The 21,617-nt window shown below is 39.5% G+C and overlaps 1 pseudogene across 1 annotated transcript in view; it reads left to right on the top strand.

The window, feature by feature from the left end:
- LOC126278258 (anoctamin-1-like) overlaps positions 1-21,617 on the top strand; it is a 246,147-nt pseudogene that overhangs the window by 56,587 nt on the left and 167,943 nt on the right. The window contains exon 2 of the transcript XR_007550680.1: positions 15,863-16,121. The product of XR_007550680.1 is annotated as an anoctamin-1-like (transcript). The remainder of the gene's footprint in view (positions 1-15,862; positions 16,122-21,617) is intronic.

Raw genomic sequence — 21,617 nt, 5'->3', positions numbered from 1 at the left:
CGAAACCTCTGTCCTATCCAAAGGCCTCACCTTCAGCCCCACTCCCAGGTTCAACCAAACTGCCCTTGTCAAGGATTTACTGTCCTACACTCGTAGTCTATGCTGGAAATATCACTTTGCCATGAAGAAAAACAATCCTGATCCCACTCCTAATGATCCAACTCCCCAAGACACTATCCAAATTGAACCCTGCCTGCAACAGTTCCGTCCTCCATCACAGCGGGACCCACCTCCTCTTCCTCAAAATCACCTCCAAACCTTCCAGGAATTTCTCACTTCCAGCCTTGCCTCTCAACCTTTCTTGAAAAACCTTAATCCTACTCCCAACATCACCACAGCCGAATCCCAGGCTATCCGTGATCTGAAAGCTGACCGATCCATCATCATTCTTCCGGCTGACAAGGGTTCCACGACCGTGGTACTTGATCGTCGGGAGTATGTGGCTGAGGGACTGCGTCAGCTTTCAGACAACTCTACATACAAAGTTTGCCGAGGTAATCCCATTCCTGATGTCCAGGCGGAGCTTCAAGGAATCCTCAGAACCTTAGGCCCCCTACAAAACCTTTCACCTGACTCCATCAAACTCCTCACCCCACCGACACCTCGCACTCCTACCTTCTACCTACTTCCTAAAATTCACAAACCCAAACATCCTGGCCGCCCCATTGTAGCTGGTTACCAAGCCCCCACAGAACGTATCTCTGCCTACGTAGATCAACACCTTCAACCCATTACATGCAGTCTCCCATCCTTCATCAAGGACACCAACCACTTTCTCGAACGCCTGGAATGCGTACCCAGTCTGTTACCCCCGGAAACCATCCTTGTAACCATTGATGCCACTTCCCTATACACGAATATCCCGCACGTCCAGGGCCTCGCTGCAATGGAGCACTTCCTTTCACGCCGATCACCTGCCACCCTACCTAAAACCTCTTTCCTCGTCACCTTAGCCAGCTTCATCCTGACCCACAACTTCTTCACTTTTGAAGGCCAGACATACCAACAATTAAAGGGAACAGCCATGGGTACCAGGATGGCCCCCTCGTGTGCCAACCTATTTATGGGTCGCTTAGAGGAAGTCTTCTTGGTTACCCAAGCCTGCCAACCCAAAGTTTGGTACAGATTTATTGATGACATCTTCATGATCTGGACTCACAGTGAAGAACAACTCCAGAATTTCCTCTCCAACCTCAACTCCTTTGGTTCCATCAGATTCACCTGGTCCTACTGCAAATCCCATGCCACTTTCCTAGACGTTGACCTCCATCTGTCCAATGGCCAGCTGCACACATCCGTCCACATCAAACCCACCAACAAGCAACAGTACCTCCATTATGACAGCTGCCACCCATTCCATATCAAACGGTCCCTTCCCTACAGCCTAGGCCTTCGTGGCAAACGAATCTGCTCCAGTCCTGAATCCCTCAACCATTACACCAACAACCTGAAAACAGCTTTCGCATCCCGCAGCTACCCTCCCAACCTGGTACAGAAGCAGATAACCAGAGCCACTTCCTCATCCCCTCAAACCCAGAACCTCTCACAGAAGAACCCCAAAAGTGCCCCACTTGTGACAGAATACTTCCCGGGACTGGATCAGACCTTGAATGTGGCTCTCCAGCAGGGATACGACTTCCTAAAATCCTGCCCCGAAATGAGATCCATCCTTCATGAAATCCTCCCCACTCCACCAAGAGTGTCTTTCCGCCGTCCACCTAACCTTCGTAACCTCTTGGTTCATCCCTATGAAATCCCCAAACCACCTTCCCTACCCTCTGGCTCCTACCCTTGCAACCGCCCCCGGTGTAAAACCTGTCCTATGCACCCTCCCACCACCACCTACTCCAGTCCTGTAACCCGGAAGGTGTACACGATCAAAGGGAGAGCCACATGTGAAAGCACCCACGTGATTTACCAACTGACCTGCCTGCACTGTGACGCTTTCTATGTGGGAATGACCAGCAACAAACTGTCCATTCGCATGAATGGACACAGGCAGACAGTGTTTGTTGGTAATGAGGATCACCCTGTGGCTAAACATGCCTTGATGCACGGCCAGCACATCTTGGCACAGTGTTACACCGTCCGAGTTATCTGGATACTTCCCACCAACACCAACCTATCCGAACTCCGGAGATGGGAACTCGCCCTTCAGTATATCCTCTCTTCTCGATATCCACCAGGCCTCAACCTACGCTAATTTCAAGTTGCCGCCGCTCATACCTCACCTGTCTTTCAACAACTTCTTTGCCTCTGTACTTCCGCCTCGACTGACATCTCTGCCCTTACTCTTTGCCTTTAAATATGTCTGCTTGTGTCTGTGTATGTGCGGATGGATGTGTGTGTGTGTGTGTGTGTGTGTGTGTGTGTGTGTGCGAGTGTACACCTGTCCTTTTTTCCCCCTAAGGGAAGTCTTTCCGCTCCCGGGATTGGAATGACTCCTTACCCTCTCCCTTAAAACCCACATCCTTTCATTTTTCCCTCTCCTTCCCTCTTTCCTGACGAAGCAACTGCCAGTTGCGAAAGCTCGTAATTCTGTGTGTGTGTTTGTGTGTTTTGTTCATGTGCCTGTCTGCCGGCGCTTTCCCGCTTGGTAAGTCTTGGAATCTTTGTGTTTAATATACAATTGTATATTTTGTTCAATATGTGTTATTAGATGAATTTTTTCTGTGACTCAAATTGGAAACAGATTCCACTATCTTAGTACTAGGTCCAACAGAGGACCACCGGCCTCCACTCCACTAAGCTTCACTGCTGTAACATCTGTGTCTACAGATGACTGCTAGTGGAAATGGTCACTTGATGCCTTTAAAATGTAGCCCAGCTCAAGTCCTGGAATATCAAGACTTTATAGTCCACTTTCAAAGTTAATAATTTTTTGTCAAAAAAAGATTTAAATGCATCAAATGTCCAGAACATTATAATGCAACATTACAAGTAGTATGTTTTCTAGTCATATCTCTGGACAGGTTACAGTATATGGGGAAGGTAGAGAAGGAGCTCTGCATATCCTAGGGGGAGCTTGAGTGGTGGAATACCTGCTTCTGCTGAGATGCTGTAAACTGGACTTGGGTGGAATGCACCAGCTCTGAGTCTCACTCCACTGTTGAGGAAAATGTGTAACAGAAATAATGCCAGTGGTGCTCCCTATCTGTATGTTAAGCATCTTAGCCGAATCAGGATAAAATCAGGGTCTTTTGTAGGTGTAAGAAATACACTCCTGGAAATGGAAAAAAGAACACATTGACACCGGTGTGTCAGACCCACCATACTTGCTCCAGACACTGCGAGAGGGCTGTACAAGCAATGATCACACGCACGGCACAGCACACACACCAGGAACCGCGGTGTTGGCCGTCGAATGGCGCTAGCTGCGCAGCATTTGTGCACTGCCGCCGTCAGTGTCAGCCAGTTTGCCATGGCATAAGGAGCTCCATCGCAGTCTTTAACACTGGTAGCATGCCGCGACAGCGTGGACGTGAACCGTATGTGCAGTTGACGGACTTTGAGTGAGAGCGTATAGTGGGCATGCCAGAGGCCGGGTGGACGTACCGCCGAATTGCTCAACACATGGGGCGTAAGGTCTCCACAGTACATCGATGTTGTCACCAGTGGTCGGCGGAAGGTGCACGTGCCCGTCGACCTGGGACCGGACCGCAGCGACGCACGGATGCACGCCAAGACCGTAGGATCCTACGCAGTGCCGTAGGGGACCGCACCGCCACTTCCCAGCAAATTAGGGACACTGTTGCTCCTGGGGTATCGGCGAGGACCATTCGCAACCGTCTCCATGAAGCTGGGCTACGGTCCCGCACACCGTTAAGCCGTCTTCCGCTCACGCCCCAGCATCGTGCAGCCCGCCTCCAGTGGTGTCGCGACAGGCGTGAATGGAGGGACGAATGGAGACGTGTCGTCTTCAGCGATGAGAGTCGCTTCTGCCTTGGTGCCAATGATGGTTTATGCGTGTTTGGCACCGTGCAGGTGAGCGCGACTATCAGGACTGCATACGACCGAGGCACACAGGGCCAACACCCGGCATCATGGTGTGGGGAGCGATCTCCTACAATGGCCGTACACCTCTGGTGATCGTCGAGGGGACACTGAATAGTGCACGGTACATCGAAACCGTCATCGAACCCATCGTTCTACCATTCCTAGACCGGCAAGGGAACTTGCTGTTCCAACAGGACAATGCACGTCCGCATGTATCCTGTGCTACCCAACGTGCTCTAGAAGGTGTAAGTCAACTACCCTGGCCAGCAATATCTCCGGATCTGTCCCCCATTGAGCATGTTTGGGACTGGATGAAGCGTCGTCTCACATGGTCTGCACGTCCAGCACGAATGCTGGTCCAACTGAGGCACCAGGTGGAAATGGCATGGCAAGCCGTTCCACAGGACTACATCCAGCATCTCTACGATCGTCTCCATGGGAGAATAGCAGCCTGCATTGCTGCGAAAGGTGGATATACACTGTACTAGTGCCGACATTGTGCATGCTCTGTTGCCCGTGTCTATGTGCCTGTGGTTCTGTCAGTGTGATCATATGATGTATCTGACCCCAGGAATGTGTCAATAAAGTTTCCCCTTCCTGGGACAATGAATTCACGGTGTTCTTATTTCAATTTCCATGAGTGTATAATTAGGTCACTTCCCAGGAAGTGTTCCACTAGACACAGAGAGCACAAGTTTTTCCATTTGATGGGAAAAGGAGTGAGTTAAAGGAAGTATGTAAGAGCACTGTAGGTTAGAATAAGTTGTTCTTCCCATGTACAAATCACAAAATGACCATGATAGGAAAATTAGAGAAATTTTAACTCATATGGGGGCTTATAGTCAGTTGTTCTCTCCACAGACTGTTCACAATTGGAAAAGGAGATAAGGTAAATAATACTTACACATACATTCACACACATGCACAAGAAATTTACAATTAAACCACAAAAGGACACACATGAAGCTAATACTGATACTAGAAGCACCTTTGGCCGCACATCTGAAGATGGCTTGTGGACTATAGATGTAGATTCTGGTCAATACTTGTTTCTCCGAGGATTTACAGTTTTCATTAACGGCTGTGTATACGACTTTCAGCTTCATACTTAAGATTGGTTAGACAAAATCTTAACAGAAAATCTTGTAGATTTCATATGACAGACAGCTGGTTACAGATTTCATATGACAGACAGCCGGTTAATGGTTACACCCACATAAGAAATTGCTATAGTTGCAGTAGAAACAGTGTATGAGATTGCTGTTCTTATATGTAGTGCTGTCTCCGGTGGGTGGAATATCCCTGACCCCGACTGGAATAGGATATGAATGCATGGAAAATGTCTTCCCTATTGTGCCTCTAATGCGTGGTGATTAGTTACCTTGACTCATTCAGTTACCTGCCAAGATGTTTCGCATGAATTATAAGAGATACCGATGTTCACCTGTTATCAGTTAGGAGCCCTTGAAAGGAGAATTGTTTCACAACTTTAAGCAGTTTGTTACCAAGGTAAGATCCAGGATGGGAATACATTATCTTTTGTCAGCAAAAGTGCACAACACAAGTTTAATTGCTTAATGCCCTGCTTTGTCGCTTTTGAATGTCACCCTGTAATGTGTGTTCTGTGGTACCCATTGTCTTAGAGCTATAATGCAAATGAAAGTCTTCAGCATACAAAGATAATTAAACCACTGGCACCATAGCATCCATATTGCCATTAATTGGTATTGGAAAGACAATTACACTCAATATTGACACCTGGACAACTTGTTCAGTTACTAAAGGTAGTTTTTGAAGACAGATCATAGCAGTATATGAGAAGTGTATTCTTCTTGACAGTTTACACACATTAAGGATTGTTTGTACCATGTACCATACTGTATTGATGTTTTGCTATATGCACAGGTAGGATCATTAACATTTCTTGATAACATATTTCCTTCAAACACCACTATAGAGGCACCATATCTACTCTACTTTATTTTGGACCTTCTGGATGTAGCGGGCATATTGGACATCTTGTTGTTCTAAATTAGCGTGTTAATTCTTCTGGAGGCTTTAACTTTAGGTCATGCTCAATGAAAGATGACAACCTGCATCATATTTAGTGTTCTATGTTGGGTATGATGACAGGAATATTTTCAAGTTTATCACAAGACATCAGTCCAGTAACTAAGTGGCACTCATTATCGTAATCAATAGGAAGTAACTGCTCATTTTCTGAATTGCTGCTCCTTCCCTGAACCTGTCTTCCCTGTATTTGGCAAAGAGAGGTGACGGTACTGTGAATGATTCGTCATTAGTTCTGGAACACACTAAATACTGGATGAATTAGTTTTTTTCCATTTCATATTGCCTGACTCTCACTGACAGTATGGAAGTGAACAATAGGGAGTTGTAGTGCTTTGAATTAAAACTGATCTTCTTATCAGCTAATATGGTCGGCATTTTGGGGTCTTCAATCCTTTTCATTTTGGGTCTACCTCTCTAGTGTAATTCACTCTGAATGGCTCTCTGTGTAGTCACAACAGTACTATAGCTGTGGCTGTCTGGCATGTGGTTTGGCAGCCATTACTCACAGGCTACATGCCACAGACAGGCATGTACTCTTCAGCAAGTAAAGAGAGTTTCAGCTCTGATACCAGTAGTGCATTCTCTGCATTTTCAAGGGAGCTACAACCATGTGTGTACGTGAGACAGCCCCCACAATAGATGCTATGGTGCTGGATTGGGTTTTGGATGTATGCATAGGTCAACTCATGTTAACCCTTTAACTGTTCTGGATGTGTTAACGTGTACACCTTTGTACCTGTCCCTGTGTGCTCTCAACGTGCTTACGTGTAAACACGTTCAGAGCACACAGAGACAGGCACAAAGGCACGTGCATTAACGTGTCCAGAGCAGTTAAAGGGTTAAATTTTATGCAGTAATATTATGTTTCACTGAACATCATTTGATGGAAAGGATTGAAAGGGTGCAACTATATTAGTACAACCTAGCAGCTTATTATACTAAAAATACTATGGATAAAGGTGGGGTAATAATATATGTTAAAAATAATATAGTGTACAAGTCTGTAGACGTAAAAATTATTGTGTTGATCAACATTTTGAGGTTTGTTGCATTGAAGCCCATGTTAATACTCTGACTGTTTATGTGATTACTGTTTACAGAGCACCCTCAGGAAAGCTGAGTATATTCCTCAAGCAAATAGAATCATTCAAATAATAAAATAAAAACTATTTGAAACGTGGTCAAAAGGGAGACAGGGAAAATTACAGAGGATACAGACAGTATCAAAGTGTTTCATAATGGAAGCATGGTAGCGAAGGTCATATAGTTGCCAATATCTTCAACAACCATTTTTTGACAGTAGCAGATTTAATTGGTTGTAAAGTGTCTAGAGGTGAAGCCATGACTCTTCTAATAAAATAAATAAATAAAAAATAAAAAAAACAGTGCAGAACAAAATTAGTCAGAGGTATGTACCCTACATTACAACCAAAGAGAATGAGAAGGTAATAAGGCAAATGAAAAATAAAGATTCCACTGATGAGGATAATATATCTATCAAAGTACTTAAGCACTGCTGCAAATTAATTCTTGAAGTTTTCTCTCACAAATTTAATGAGTCCATAAATCAAGTACTGTCCCTAGTAAACTCAAATATGCAATTGTCAAACCACTGTTCAGAAAAGGAGATAAAGCTGATGTTTCCAACTACCGGTCAGTTCCATTGTTAACAAGTTTCTCTAAAATCCTAGAGAAGCTAATGTTCAAGAGAATCATGGATCATCGTAATAAAAATAAAATCAATATTAGAAATTAGTTTGGATTCCAAAAGGGTATTTCAAATGAGCTTGTCATTTTCTCATTTGTCAATCATCTCCTTGAATTCATAAACAATAAAATGCCATCAGTTGGAATCTTCTGTGACTGGTCTAAAGCATTTGACTGTGTAGATCACAAAATTCTACTTACAAAGGCTGAGCACTATGGATTAAATGGTAAAGTAAAGATGTGGTTCAAGTCATATCTACATGACAGAAGTCAGAAGGTAGTTTTTAATAATTTTACAATGGCACCTGCCTGACTGGGGCACAGTAAAATGCGGAGTTCCACAGGACTTGGTGCTTGGTCCGTAACTTTTCTTCATCTTTATCAATGATCTGTCATGCTGTATGACACAAAAAGCACACTTCACCCTGTTTGCTGATGACACAACCATTATGATTGACAAAACACCCAACTGCAGTCTAGAGAACACTGCAACCACTGTATTCTAAGACGCTCTAGATTGGTTCACATCAAATAGTCTGTCACGCATTGTTAACAAGACTCAATTCATTCAGTTTCAAAGAACAAATAAAAGACGGGAAAATATTAAATAAAATGTGATGACAAAACAATATCAAGAGTTGAGTCTTCCAAATTCCTGAGATTACTCATAAACAACAATCTAAATTGGTCAGTTCACATCAATGCCCTGTGTAAAAGGCTAAGCTCAGCAGCATTTGCCATTTGCTCAATTTCATCTGTTTGTGATTTGGAAACAATTACAGCTGCATACCTAGGATATTTCCATTCATTTATGACATGCGGCATCTTATCTTGGGGTAAACTGCTATGAGCAAACAAAGTCTTTATTGCACAGAAAAGAGTCATCAGAATTATGGATAGAATGCAGCCGAGATGCTCTTGCAGAAACTTATGCAAACAGCCTAGGAACCTCGCCATCCATCTCAGTACATTTTTTCACTAATGTTCTTTGTGAACAATAATTATACAGAATGAGATTTTCACTCTGCAGCGGAGTGTGCGCTGATATGAAACTTCATGGCAGATTAAAACTGTGTGCCGGACCGAGACTCGAACTCGGGACCTTTGCCTTTAAGTTTGGAAGGTAGGAGATGAGGTACTGGCAGAAGTAAAGCTGTGAGGATGGGGCGTGAGTCATGTTTGGGTAGCTTAGTTAGTAGAGCACTTGCCCCGCGAAAGGCAAGAAGTAAAGAAGTAAACATGATCTTCACAAAGATATAAAAAATCTCACCATGTTACAGAAAGAAGTACATTATCCCAGCATAAAAGTATACAATAAACTTCCATTTCACATTACATCAGTCATCGGGGATATGACTAAATTCAAAAGACAACTGAAATTTTATCTTCTGAATAGTTCTTTCTAGTCTTTAGAGGAATTTTTTGATGGTGTAACAATTAGTACAATTTGTTTAATTTTAAGCATTCCTATAAGAACTGACTATGTAGCACTGGCATATCAATTGATGACAGAATGCTTTTTATATGTATTTGAATGTAAGACTTATAATTTGTTTGTGTAATCATTATCACTACTATAATCTGTGTTGTTGTTTAAACACTTGAACCTCACGTATCTGTTTATAAATGATTTAGTTTGTAAGCCTCATGATCATCTAGATATGTTATTACTGTGATAATATGATACATTCTACAGCCTAGTGATACACACACATCAAGGACCTATGGAGCACAAAAATATATAAATAAATAAATGTCAGTATGAAAGATGGCCTAATATGCTGCTATTCCTTAGATCTTCGACCAAAGATTGGTTTTATGCCATTCCCTATGTTAGTCTATCCTCTACACTTCTCTTCACCTCCGTTTACTCCACACACTTCCATCCATTTATAAATTAATTATTCCTTGATGTTAGAGGGTTTCTTCTTTTAATCAAGTTGTGCCATAAATACCTATTCTTGCCATGCAGCTCAGTTCCTCTTCATTATTTATCTGATTTATCCATCTAATCTTCAGCAATCATTTGTAGCAGCTCAGTTTGTTATCAATTTGGAAGTCCAGGGAGTTCACGCAAATAGTTTAATTGTTCTCTAGTTCTGGTATCTGTAACTCATTTTAATTTGCTAGAATTGTGTAGTATGTGTTTTTGTAAGATTCAGAGTTAAGCTGTTTGCTGCTGTGAACCAGTTGTGGACATATTCAACTATCCACCATGTAGTAGGGTTGTGTATGAGCCTCTTCATCAGTGTACTTTTATCATGAAAAAACATCGAAATGTTCACAGAGTTCTCCACTGTCTATTGTAAATTGTATGCATTGGTCTCTGTGTGAAGAGCAGGTGGGCATAATACCAGACTTCATGTGAGGCTATTCTTAACGTGTCCTCCACTATCTACATCTACCTGACTACTCTACAGTTCACATTAAAGTGCCTGGCAGAGGGTTTATTGAACCATTTTCACACTATTTCTCTGCCGTTCCATTCTCTAACAGTGTGCAGGATAAATGAGTACTTAAATCTTTCTGTGCAAGTTCTGCTTTGTATTCTTTTATTTAAAATATCATTTATTCCTATGTAAATTGGTATCAGCAAAAAATTTTTGCATTTGGAGGAGAATATCGGTGATTGAGTATTTTACTATTGAAGTGCATAGATCAAAAAAGTATCACATTCTTGCCCCCCCCCCTCCCCTTTCCTCCCACACACGAGATGGTTGTCACATCCCTTTGAAATCTAAACCAGCAACTGTTTACTTCAAGTTGCTTCACATTCACAAATTCAGTAGGAAATTCAGTTTTATTTTTACGAACAGTTCCAAGCAAAGTAAGTTTCTTCTTCAGCAGCTCTTTAGACAAACTTTAACTAGGAAACCAATTGTCTGTCATTATGTTACAGCCAGTCCCTGAAGTTGTCTTGCTCAAGTGAATTGCCACATCTCACAGTGAGTTTTGAAATTTTGTGTGGCTCATCTTTCTGTTTTCTGATTTGTATTTCAATGGCAAAGGTGTACCAAATCCTGGCATCACAGACTGTCAGAATTTTCAGATCGTATTTCAAATGCTTGCATGGTATATACCAGTGGACTACACTTGCCTCTGAAAGTGACTAACTTTTCATCCACTGTAGTGTATTCATATACTGTGTAGTTCTTACTACAGTTTGCTTGGAACAATTCAGACATTTGCTTAATAGGCGAAAGTTTGGGTTTTTCTCTCCCTCTTGCATGATTTGAATGTCGCCAGACTATGAGCTGCTGAATGGGAACAGGAACAGGTACAAACTCATCAGAGTGTGAATTATCTCCATTCAAAAACCATTTGTGTCCCACAGGCCCTTTAAGTTCTTATGTCCAGAGCAGGAAAAACAGACCAAAATAAGTAACCCAACAAAAGCCTTAATTTCAACCACATCTGTTATCCATCTATTTGTTTGAACATTCCTTCATCAAAAAACAAAAGGAAGCACTCTAAGATCAGTTTCACAGTTCTGGCTGCACCTCTAGCTCTTTGTAGATGGATAATAGTATTTTGAGGTCACATCCTTACATTTATGGATGTAGGGTGTTTCATACATTTTGGTCTTTTTCTAAGTAGAAATTCTTGTTTTGAAATTTTATTTCATTATCATCATCTATGTCTGTACCAGTTTTGTGTTCCTTTTCTTTGCACTCATCAGATGATTCTGAATCCAATTTATCAAATCTTTCTTCCATCTCAATTTCTTCAAACATTCATGTTTTATTTTCATCATACGTACTTACTTAGAATTGTTACCATACAGTAACAGAAAGAGTAAACTGATCCCTGGACTTTTATTTCACCTGGAAAGCAGTTACAATAGTGGCACTACACAATAATGGGTTCATTGAAGTGTGACAATGAAATGGCTGTAAAATTAAAAAAACTTACACTTTGTGTTACTTTGTTTTTTGTTACATTAGGAGTGGAACAGAGTGTCCTGAGCAACCCAGAGTATGTTATTAGCAATTGAACAACAGTGATAATTGAAATTAGTGTATTCTAATTTATTCTTTACATAACTGTTAAACAGAAAGCTAATGAAAATTTAAATCTATAATACATGCAACTTTTAATATGAGTTGTCCAAAGCACCCCACACCTGCATTAAAGGGTTAACTAAATTTCTCTCTTCCTGTCACAAGATGTTTTTATCCTAGATGTTAGCTGCATCTTCTCTTCACCACCTCGCTAATTATCCCCCAGCCCAACGTAAAGGAGAACTGAATTTTACTGTGTACTAAGAATATATCCAGGAAAGAATTAAATTTCTCATTTACTGTGTGCCCTTGATAAATCTTCCTGTCGTTTGTTCAGTAAATCCTCTGTGTTTAGTGTTAAAATGTCAGCATTTATGATACTTTGAAACTGTGCTTTTCCCATCTTTGCTAAACCTTATTGATGAGTATACTCTGTTGCTGCTGTTTGACTATCATGATCTATTTTATGAAAACTGAATTTAGAAATGAATTAGTAATCACTGTTGCATCATGTCCTTTTATTTTTTTGGGACTGCTACTGCATGGAATAGACCAAATTTGACTATCAATGAAACTAGTACTATTAAAAATTAAATTAGTATTGAAATCATCACATATTAAGATATCTCAGTTATTTATGATAAGGTTAATTTGTGCTGTCTCCTCACTAATCTATCCTGCGCATCTCTCTTCATATCTGCAACCTACATTCATGTGGACCTGCTTACTGTTGTCAAATACTGCTTATTGTGGTTGAGTTTCTCTCTCTCTCTCTCTCTCTCTCTCTCTCTCTCTCTCTCTCTCTCTCTTCTCTTTCTCTTTCTCTCTCTTGCATGCATGCTCTCTTTTCCTTCCATTGAGAATGGCACCACAGTACTATCATGTGAGAGGTAATGTAAGAGGATGCAGGATGCCTGTGCTTTACCACTGTGCTGTTAGAATTCCCTCAGTCACTATCAGCTGGGCTCTGAAGTCATATTCATAGCTCCCTACACCATGATGCCAGGAGTAACACCACTGTGGCTATCCAAAATATTGGAAGAATGGAACCTCTCCCCATGTCACCACCATAGTGCAGAACTGCAATTCATCACTGAACACAATGCAACACCGTTCATCAGCAGTCCATGCTTCCCAGCCATGGCACCACTCCAAACACAGCTATTTGTATTATGTTAATGGTAGCCTGCATCGGATGGTAATTCCGCAATCTACCTGCTTTTAGTCTCTGAGCAATGCTGTGGAATAACACAGAACATTACAGGGTGTCCATTACTTTTCCTGAGATGGCAGGTGCATATGTGATGGTATTACAATGTCCTTGGTGCACATTATAAAGACCTCCATTGAGATTGTCAGAAGTGATTCTGCTAGACAAGTTCAAGTAATGTGGCATGAGTGGGACAGTGCACAAATGGTTTAATTCGTACCTAACTGGAAGGCTGCAGAAAGTTGAAATAAGCAATTCTCATAATATGCAAAGATCAGCACATTCCTCAAACTGGGGAACTATCAAGAATGGGGTTCCACAAGGGTCGGTCTTGGGTCCTTTGCTGTTCTTAATATATATTAGTGACTTGCCATTTTATATTCATGAAGAGGCAAAGTTAGTTCTCTTTGCTGATGATACAAGTATAGTAATCACACCTGACAAACAAGAATTAACTGATGGCATTGTCAATAATGTCTTTCAGAAAATTACTAAGTGGTTCCTTGTAAACAGACTCTCACTGAATTTTGATAAGACACAGTACATACAGTTCCGTACAGTAAATGGTATGACGCCATTAATAAATATAGACCTTAATCAGAAGCATATAGCTAAGGTAGAATATTCAAAGTTTTAGGTGTGTCCATTGATGAGAGATGGAATTGGAAGAAACACATTGATGATCTGCTGAAATGTTTGAGTTCACCTACTTATGCAATAAGGGTCATTGCAAATTTTGGTGATAAACATCTTAGTAAATTAGCTTACTACACCTATTTTCACTCATTGCTTGCATATGGCATCATATTTTGGGGTAATTCATCACTTAGGAATGTTGTTGTTGTTGTTGTTGTTGTGGTCTTCAGTCCTGAAACTGGTTTGATGCAGCTCTCCATGCTACTCTATCCTGTGCAAGCTTCTTCATCTCCCAGTACCTACTGCAACCTACATCCTTCTGAATCTGCTTAGTGTAGTCATCTCTTGGTCTCCCTCTACGATTTTTACCCTCCGCACTGCCCTCCAATACTTTCAGACACTTAGGAATAAAGTATTTATTGCACAAAAGTGTGTAATCAGAATAATAGCTGGAGTCCACCCAAGAACATCCTGCAGACATTTATTTAAGGATCTAGGGATATTCACAGTAGCTTCTCAGTATATATACTCCCTTATGAAATTTGTTATTAACAACCAAACCCAACTCAAAAGTAATAGCAGTGTGCATAACTACAATACTAAGAGAAAGGATGATGTTCACTATTCAAGATTAAATGTAACTTTGGCACAGAAAGGGGTGAATTATAATGCCACTAAAGTCTTTGGTCACTTACCAAATAGTATCGAAAGTCTGACAGATAACCAACAAGTATTTAAGAAGAAATTAAAAGAATTTCTGAATGACAACTCCTTCTACTCCATAGAGGAATTTTTAGATGTGAATTAAGGGAAAAAAACATACAAAAATCATAAAAAAATTTAAAATTTAAAAAGTTGTTATATTAACTTAATTATGTTGTAAAAATAGCTTAATTATATTATTATTGGAAAATTTGACTCGTTCCACATCATTACGAAATATCGTATTCATGATCCATGGAACTTGTATTAATCTAATCTAATCTAACCTGATCAACTGGAACCTTGATGATGAGTATGTCTTACCTCCCATTCTCATGCAGTTCCACAATGAACCATTGTGGCATTCAGATGCCCTACGAATCTGTATGTTGCACGATTCAGCTAGCCAGCCAAATAGAGATCCACAAAGAGGCACCTTCCAAACCTCGTCGCTGTTAATAATGCAGGCCTACTTGAGTTCATTTCTTCTGCGTGTCCTTCACAGCTATCAATCTTTTCACTATTCAAGTCCCTTATATACCCTATCAAGCCTGATGACTTCACTATATACAAACAACAGTTGTCAGGAAGTGTATTACACTTATGGTAATGTGATAATAACTTTTATCACTCTAGGTGCATCTGTTAATTTCTTCAATTTTTAAAATACATTTAGTTGTGCATAAGATGTATGTAGTGACAACTTTTTAGTTTCTCAAGTTCCCATAATGATGTAACAAGTTCATCTTTCTTATTTGATTTTGCATGTTTTAATGAAGAAGTCCAAATGTGTGATGATTTTCTCCTTTCTGATGTCCGAGCTGCAGTTTTCTGTTTATGCATTAGTTGTTCTTGTTGTGCTAGGAGGAATTTTGCCATGTTTGAATTCGTGTCCCCAACCTAATTGTGTTATCCAACCAGGGAAAGGGGACCTACAGTTTAACATGGAATCTGAACCATTTGTTGTTTCTAGCAACTCTTCCCATCATTGAGAGGTGGAGGCTGGGTTAAAATGAAGACTGAAAATGCATGATCTAACCAAGTTTCGATCCCGCAACCTCTTGGTTTCCCTTTCCAGACATTCCTTTTACTGCTAGACCATCTGGACCAAAGTGTATATAGGTTTTGTTGAGTGAGTTTCCAAGTATTAAAATATGTGACAAATGTGGCTCTATATTCTGATTACACTGACTTAGAAGTTTAAATTATTTACATCACCAAGGGACCATAGACCTTAGTATTTGGCATAAATTTCATCTTGATACCTCTACTATACTCTTTTCTGAGAAATAGAGGTCTTAACAGAGGAGGATGGATGGACAGTCAGACAACAAATGAGAAAAAAGTGACATAGTTACAAATTAAAAGTTTTTGTATTTTTTCCTCTACATTTTAAATTCTGATTTAAAAGTGGTCCCCCATAATTAAAAAAACAAAAAGTAGATTTTTTATGTCAGATCCCAGTTACATATGAAGAAACCAAATGGATTCATTGTGATATTTACTAGAAGTGAATTACGTTTGCTCTTTATTTCAGGTCTCATTGTATTAACTAAATAAATATCTAGAAAATGGATGAAGAAGAAGTATTTGAAGATACCGTATCTGTGACATCAGAACCGTCAAAGCGCGACAAAGAGTATATAAGTCTTTCACGCTTTACTGTCTACCACAGTGCAGAAGACATTCCATTGGAAGAACAAGAAGAAGCTGATGGTGATAAGGCAGTCAGTGCAGAGAATTGTAGGCTGATGGACAAACCTGCACAGTTCAGCACCAGTGACGCAGAAGACAAGGTTAGATATCACATATCATGCTTTCACTAATCATTTGCATACTCTCCCTCTATATATTGTTCTTTAATAATTTCACTATTTTATAATTTTTATTAGTACCATTGTTCATCTTTTAAGCTGACTTGCCAGTATTATTACTATTAGTAATATTGTCTAGATGTTTCTACATATTACATTCCCTTTTGTAAATCTCCCAGTGATGATCTGCGTATGATGTTGCAGAGCTCTGACTAGTTATACGCTGCATGTAGAACAGTTACATTTTGGAACATTTAGCAAGCCCTGTGTTCATTTTGTAGTCCAGCAGTTCTAATCTAGATTTCCAATAGAATCTGTATCATTTCAGGTGACTCCTAGGATGGTTCCTTAAATAAATCAATGGCTGATCCCCTTCCTGTGCATTGTCAGTTATGACTGTAAATGCTTTTCTTTGATGATGTCCCTATCACTGAGACTTGAAACACTAACAAAAAAAGAAGCAAGAAATTATTTATGCAGGTTTGTGGCCTAGCTTTCTGAGGGTGTCTTGTGAATATTATCTATCATCATCTGTGAATTGTAGTCTTGACATAGTACTGATATCATAGCTTATTTGCTGTGTTAGAAGATAGTTTGATGTGTGCAGAAATTGAAAGCAGTTAGTAATAGTAATAAATAACAAATGTTATGATTTTTATATCCTAATTCAAAATTTTAACGGGTTTTGTTTTGTATCATACATTTTATTTGGAATAATGATCTTTGACTTCCAAACCTACAGGAAAATCCACACTGATAACATAAGGCATTTGAAACTTTTGAAGTCTGTTTCATTCACCATTGTATATTGTTCCACCAAGTTGTGCACTTTTTTCATTTACTCAGATTGATTAATTTTTCTACAACTCCTAAGGTTACCTGATCTCTCCTTTATAGTGACACTGCATGGCATGTATGTTCTCTTGACAATTTCATAACTTTTTTTTTCAAATTTTTAATTTTGTTTTTGGTTATGTAGACTTTGTCACGGAAGCACAGCTAGAATGGAAAGTGAACATTAAAAGACAGGTAATGTGTAGAACATTACAGACCTGTGTTAGCAAGTAACTAAACAAGAGAGCTATAAACAAACAATGTCAGTAGAGAAAATATGACAATAAATTCATTGCTGTAAAAACCTTACTCTTCCATCTATAATAGCCAAAATTGAGTACAGTACTAATACTAAAGCACAGGAGTGTGCACAGACTTACCTTGTACCATCAAGGCGATATCCTGAAATGTGAGGATTAAGGGAAGCAGATACATGCAGTATTTCTTCAGTTCTGAAAAATTGGTAGGGTACTCAGAAAATACATCAGTCTTCAAAGGAGATTGCTTACATATTCTCATGCGACCCTTCCTAAAATATTGCTGAAATGTGTGGGACCCACACCAAATAAGACTATCAGGAGCTCTGGCAGTGTGAGTGGTCAGATGTTGTTTGATACATGCTGAAAACTTAAACAGACAAGAGCTCAAAGATGGACATCAACAATCCCACAACACTGTCACCCTATTACAGTCAACGACATTTATTGAACACAAACTTTGTAACAACAAATTAAAATTATCTGTTAGTCACAAAACCGAAAAGTAATATTCCTTGGCAGAAATTCATATCAACCAGTCCTTGCCCAAGTCTGAATAAAGTCCAAGCACTGTTTAGCCACTAGGAGCACTATTGTTCAGTATGATGTAAAATGAAGTTCCTTTTAGCCTGCCAGTGTTGGAAACCACCTATTCATGAGTCAAAGTGCTATGCACACAGATATAAATTGGTGCTGGTAAACTGTCATAGTGGTCACAGCTCACTGCTAGAGGTGAGCAGGATAACAGAAAACAGCAAGGGATCACTGCCAAACAGCCTTATATTTGCCCACTACGGAAATTTACGTCAATTTTGGCACTTGCTCCTCCACAGGCGCCCTCAGTGGACATTGAAGGAGCTTTGCCAGGCTTCAATCAGTTACAGAAGTGGATCTGTAAGTAGTTATAAACAAGTGTAACATTGAGTGCAATCTACAGAAGTAAAGGTTTTTAAAATTTGCACTTTGAAATTGTATACAAATGATTCTGCTAGCTTGTTGGAAGCTAGATGGAAAGGTGGTGTGATAAGAGGTTTAATTCCACTGTGGGTACAAAACCTTTTGAAACTGGGGACCAGTGTCGGTCACCAGAGTGCAGGATGCGCCATATATTGTGAAGAATTGGTCCAAGACTCCTACCATTTCTGCTGTTGTTATTTTCTGAAGGCAGACAACATGTGGGAAGTGGGAGAAGGAGTCCTCAGTGATAACTACCCCAAGAAAAGGTTTGCCAAGCAAGTATGAACATGGTCCCACAGCTGTGTCTGTACTGGTCATGAGGAAACAAATGGGACGGGGTAGCCTGGTGTGTCTAGCAAGTTATTAACCATGGCTTGCACCACTGCGTTGGCTTGTTGATTCTGAATGGCTGTCATTTCTCATTTTTACACAGTGTGGAAAGTGATCTATTATCAATAACACATAAAAAATTCCTGACAGTGGCTGTTCAGAAGGATGCAAGAGCTCCAAACTGATCATCTCAAATGGTTTATTGGCCTCTGGTAATCTCTGCAGTAATGACTTAATTTTACTACTTCATTTTGCAATGTAGCTTGAACAACAATAAAGGCTTAGAACTGCGTTTGCTTACATAATGTACCATCATGCACAATGAATTGCAGTTGTTTTGCAAATAGCTTGCAGTCTTGGTCATTTGCTTGTGCCATCTACCATTCTACAGTAGTGGAACCTACTCACTGTATTTCACAAACATTCTGACCAAGGCCATCAGCATTTCCATGTCTCTTGCCAGTTTAGTGAAATACCTCAAAATCAAATTTTTATTTTAAACTGCTCAATGGATCTTTTAAATCTAACTGCCATTTCAAAGCTCCATTATCGATTATGACCTTTAAGTTTCCTCCCATATAAATAAAATTGAAATTATGTTATGCAACTGCATCTCCATCTCTTTCTCTGTTGCAGAATAGTTCTTTTCTGCTCTGTTCAGCTGGTGAGATGCACAGATGATGGGATGTTCTGCCCCACCCACTTAATACAAAGCCAAGTTCATAATTGCTCGTGTCACCTGACAGCTCAGATTCCCTTTCATAGAGTGGAGAAACCAATAATAGTTCAGTTGTTAACAATTCTTTCAACAGGCTGAACACATCTTCACATTCCACTAACCAGTGAAACTTTATTCTTTTCTTCAATAAATGAGTGAGCAGCTGTACAGTTTCCACAAAATTCAATACAAACTGCAGATTATAACCGGATAGACCTAAGAAAGTATGCAACTCCTTTTCTGTATGCAGTGTCAGAAATATCCCGTTTGGTTTTTATTATCCTGGACCCCAGTACATTTTAGCATGTCTTACACAAAGTTTTGTGGGATTGAAACCTCAGCAATGTATGGTGTAGTTGACATAATCGTCTTCACAAAAAATGTGACTAATTGTGAGCCCAAAATACCATACTTCCTGCAACAAGAAATGACATTTTTCTGTACTGAATGTTAGGTGCGCTGTTCACAACCAACTAAACCCTTTCCTTAGCTGTAGTGCCCATCCAAGTTTTTTGCAAAGCCAATTATGTTATCTAACTACACCATACATTGCTGAGGTTTCAATCCCCACAAAACTTCATGTATGAGGTGCTAAAATGTACTGGTGTTTGTTTGGTGTCCCCCCCCCCCTCCCCCCCCCCCCCCCAACCAAATGACATACACAGATACTCTTAAGTCACAACAGGACAAAAAATGCTGTCTTCAAGTGATCTTCTGGTGCAACTTCTAACTGATGGTTAGAACTCCACAGTACCATGTTTGAAAAAAAAAAAAAAGTTCACATTGCCCTAGATTATCCAAAATTTCCTTTACGTTTGGAACTGGATAAGCATTTGTAACCGTGTGCTTTTCAAGGTAATGATAATCACACCATAAGTAATATGCCTTCTTCACACCTATAGTTTTCTTTGGTTCAATCCCAACATCACTCCCCAAGGACTGGCACTTTCCTCAGTAACACTCTGTATTTGTATTTGTATTTGCATTTATTTATTTATCCTGTGGATCACATATTGTACAAAGTACACATGATATAGGACAAGTCATTTTTCTTAACAAATATGTAGTTTGGAGAAAAAAATAGGCAATGGACTGCCAATTAAAAAAATGTACACAAAATTGTTCATCGATGAATATAGTAACTTCACATACAGAGAATACAAATAATTTACATGGGGAACTAAGAAACATGTAGGCAATGTAGTGCTACTTTAAATTTACACAAATAATCACTGAGATTACAGAATAGTGAAAATGTCAACTGGAAACACAACAGAAGGACAATGTCATTTAAAAACTACATTAAACATGAAATTAACATTGAGATTTCACAGACAATTAAGTTTTAATACTAATAGAATGTGTACTTGTACATTCATAAAGTGAGTTGAAAAATTTTGGGAAGTGAAACTGAAACATAGTTGTGTATAGTAGAAATTCGGTTATTATTTTGCCTACAGAATGTTTTACTCTAATCACAGTATTTTACAAAGGAACTTTATAATTTTTCATTTCCAGGAATTCTTGTACTGAATAGAAACAGTACTTTGTCAGAAATGCCTTTAGTTTATTTTTAAATATTGGATCTGGAGCAGTTTTTATTTGTTCTAGAATTTTATTGTGTAATACGACACCCGGATGATTTATATATTTTTGGTATGATGATGTCCTTAAAAAAATTTGATGGATATTAGATTGCCCTCTGGTATAATGAACGTGTATATCATTGTTTTGGATTAATTTGCCTGTTCTTGAGAGGTATTCCCTGGTGAATAGGATTGTTTCTTGAACGAATAGGGATGGGATGCTTAGAACATTAAGTTTTATAAATTGACATTTACAGGATTCCAGCTTTTTGAGGCCACAGATTATCCTCAGTGCTCTTTTTTGTAGTTTAAATATATTTGTGCTGTGAGTTGAACTTCCCCAAAAGATGATTCCATAGTGGAGCAATGAGTGGAACTGCGCATGGTATGCTTGCATTAGTGTGGATTTACTTGTAGTAGATTTTAGTATTCTTAGTCCACAGCACAATGATGAGAGTTTCTTTGATAAGTTGTTTATGTGTGTGTCCCATTTTAAATTTTGTTGGACCCATATACCCAAAAATTTTGTTGCATTTATATTTTCAATTTTATCATTATTTAACTTTATTTGGATAGTCTTTTGACTGGATGTGGGAATTAGATGGAAGTTGATACATACAATTTTCCCACTATTAACAATTAGGCCATTTTTGTTAAACCACTCAGAAAGTTTTTTCATAGAGTTATCAGATATTGTCTGAAGGGATTCAGGGCTAGATCCAATCAACACATTGCTTGTATCATCAGCAAACAGGATAGTTTTTTGTGGGCTCGTACGTTCAACAAGATCATCTAC

This window comes from Schistocerca gregaria, chromosome 6, assembly GCF_023897955.1.
Source record: "Schistocerca gregaria isolate iqSchGreg1 chromosome 6, iqSchGreg1.2, whole genome shotgun sequence".
Taxonomy (NCBI): domain Eukaryota; kingdom Metazoa; phylum Arthropoda; class Insecta; order Orthoptera; family Acrididae; genus Schistocerca; species Schistocerca gregaria.
The sequence above is the reverse complement of the archived record's forward strand: the minus strand, read 5'-3'. Positions and strand labels throughout refer to the sequence as shown.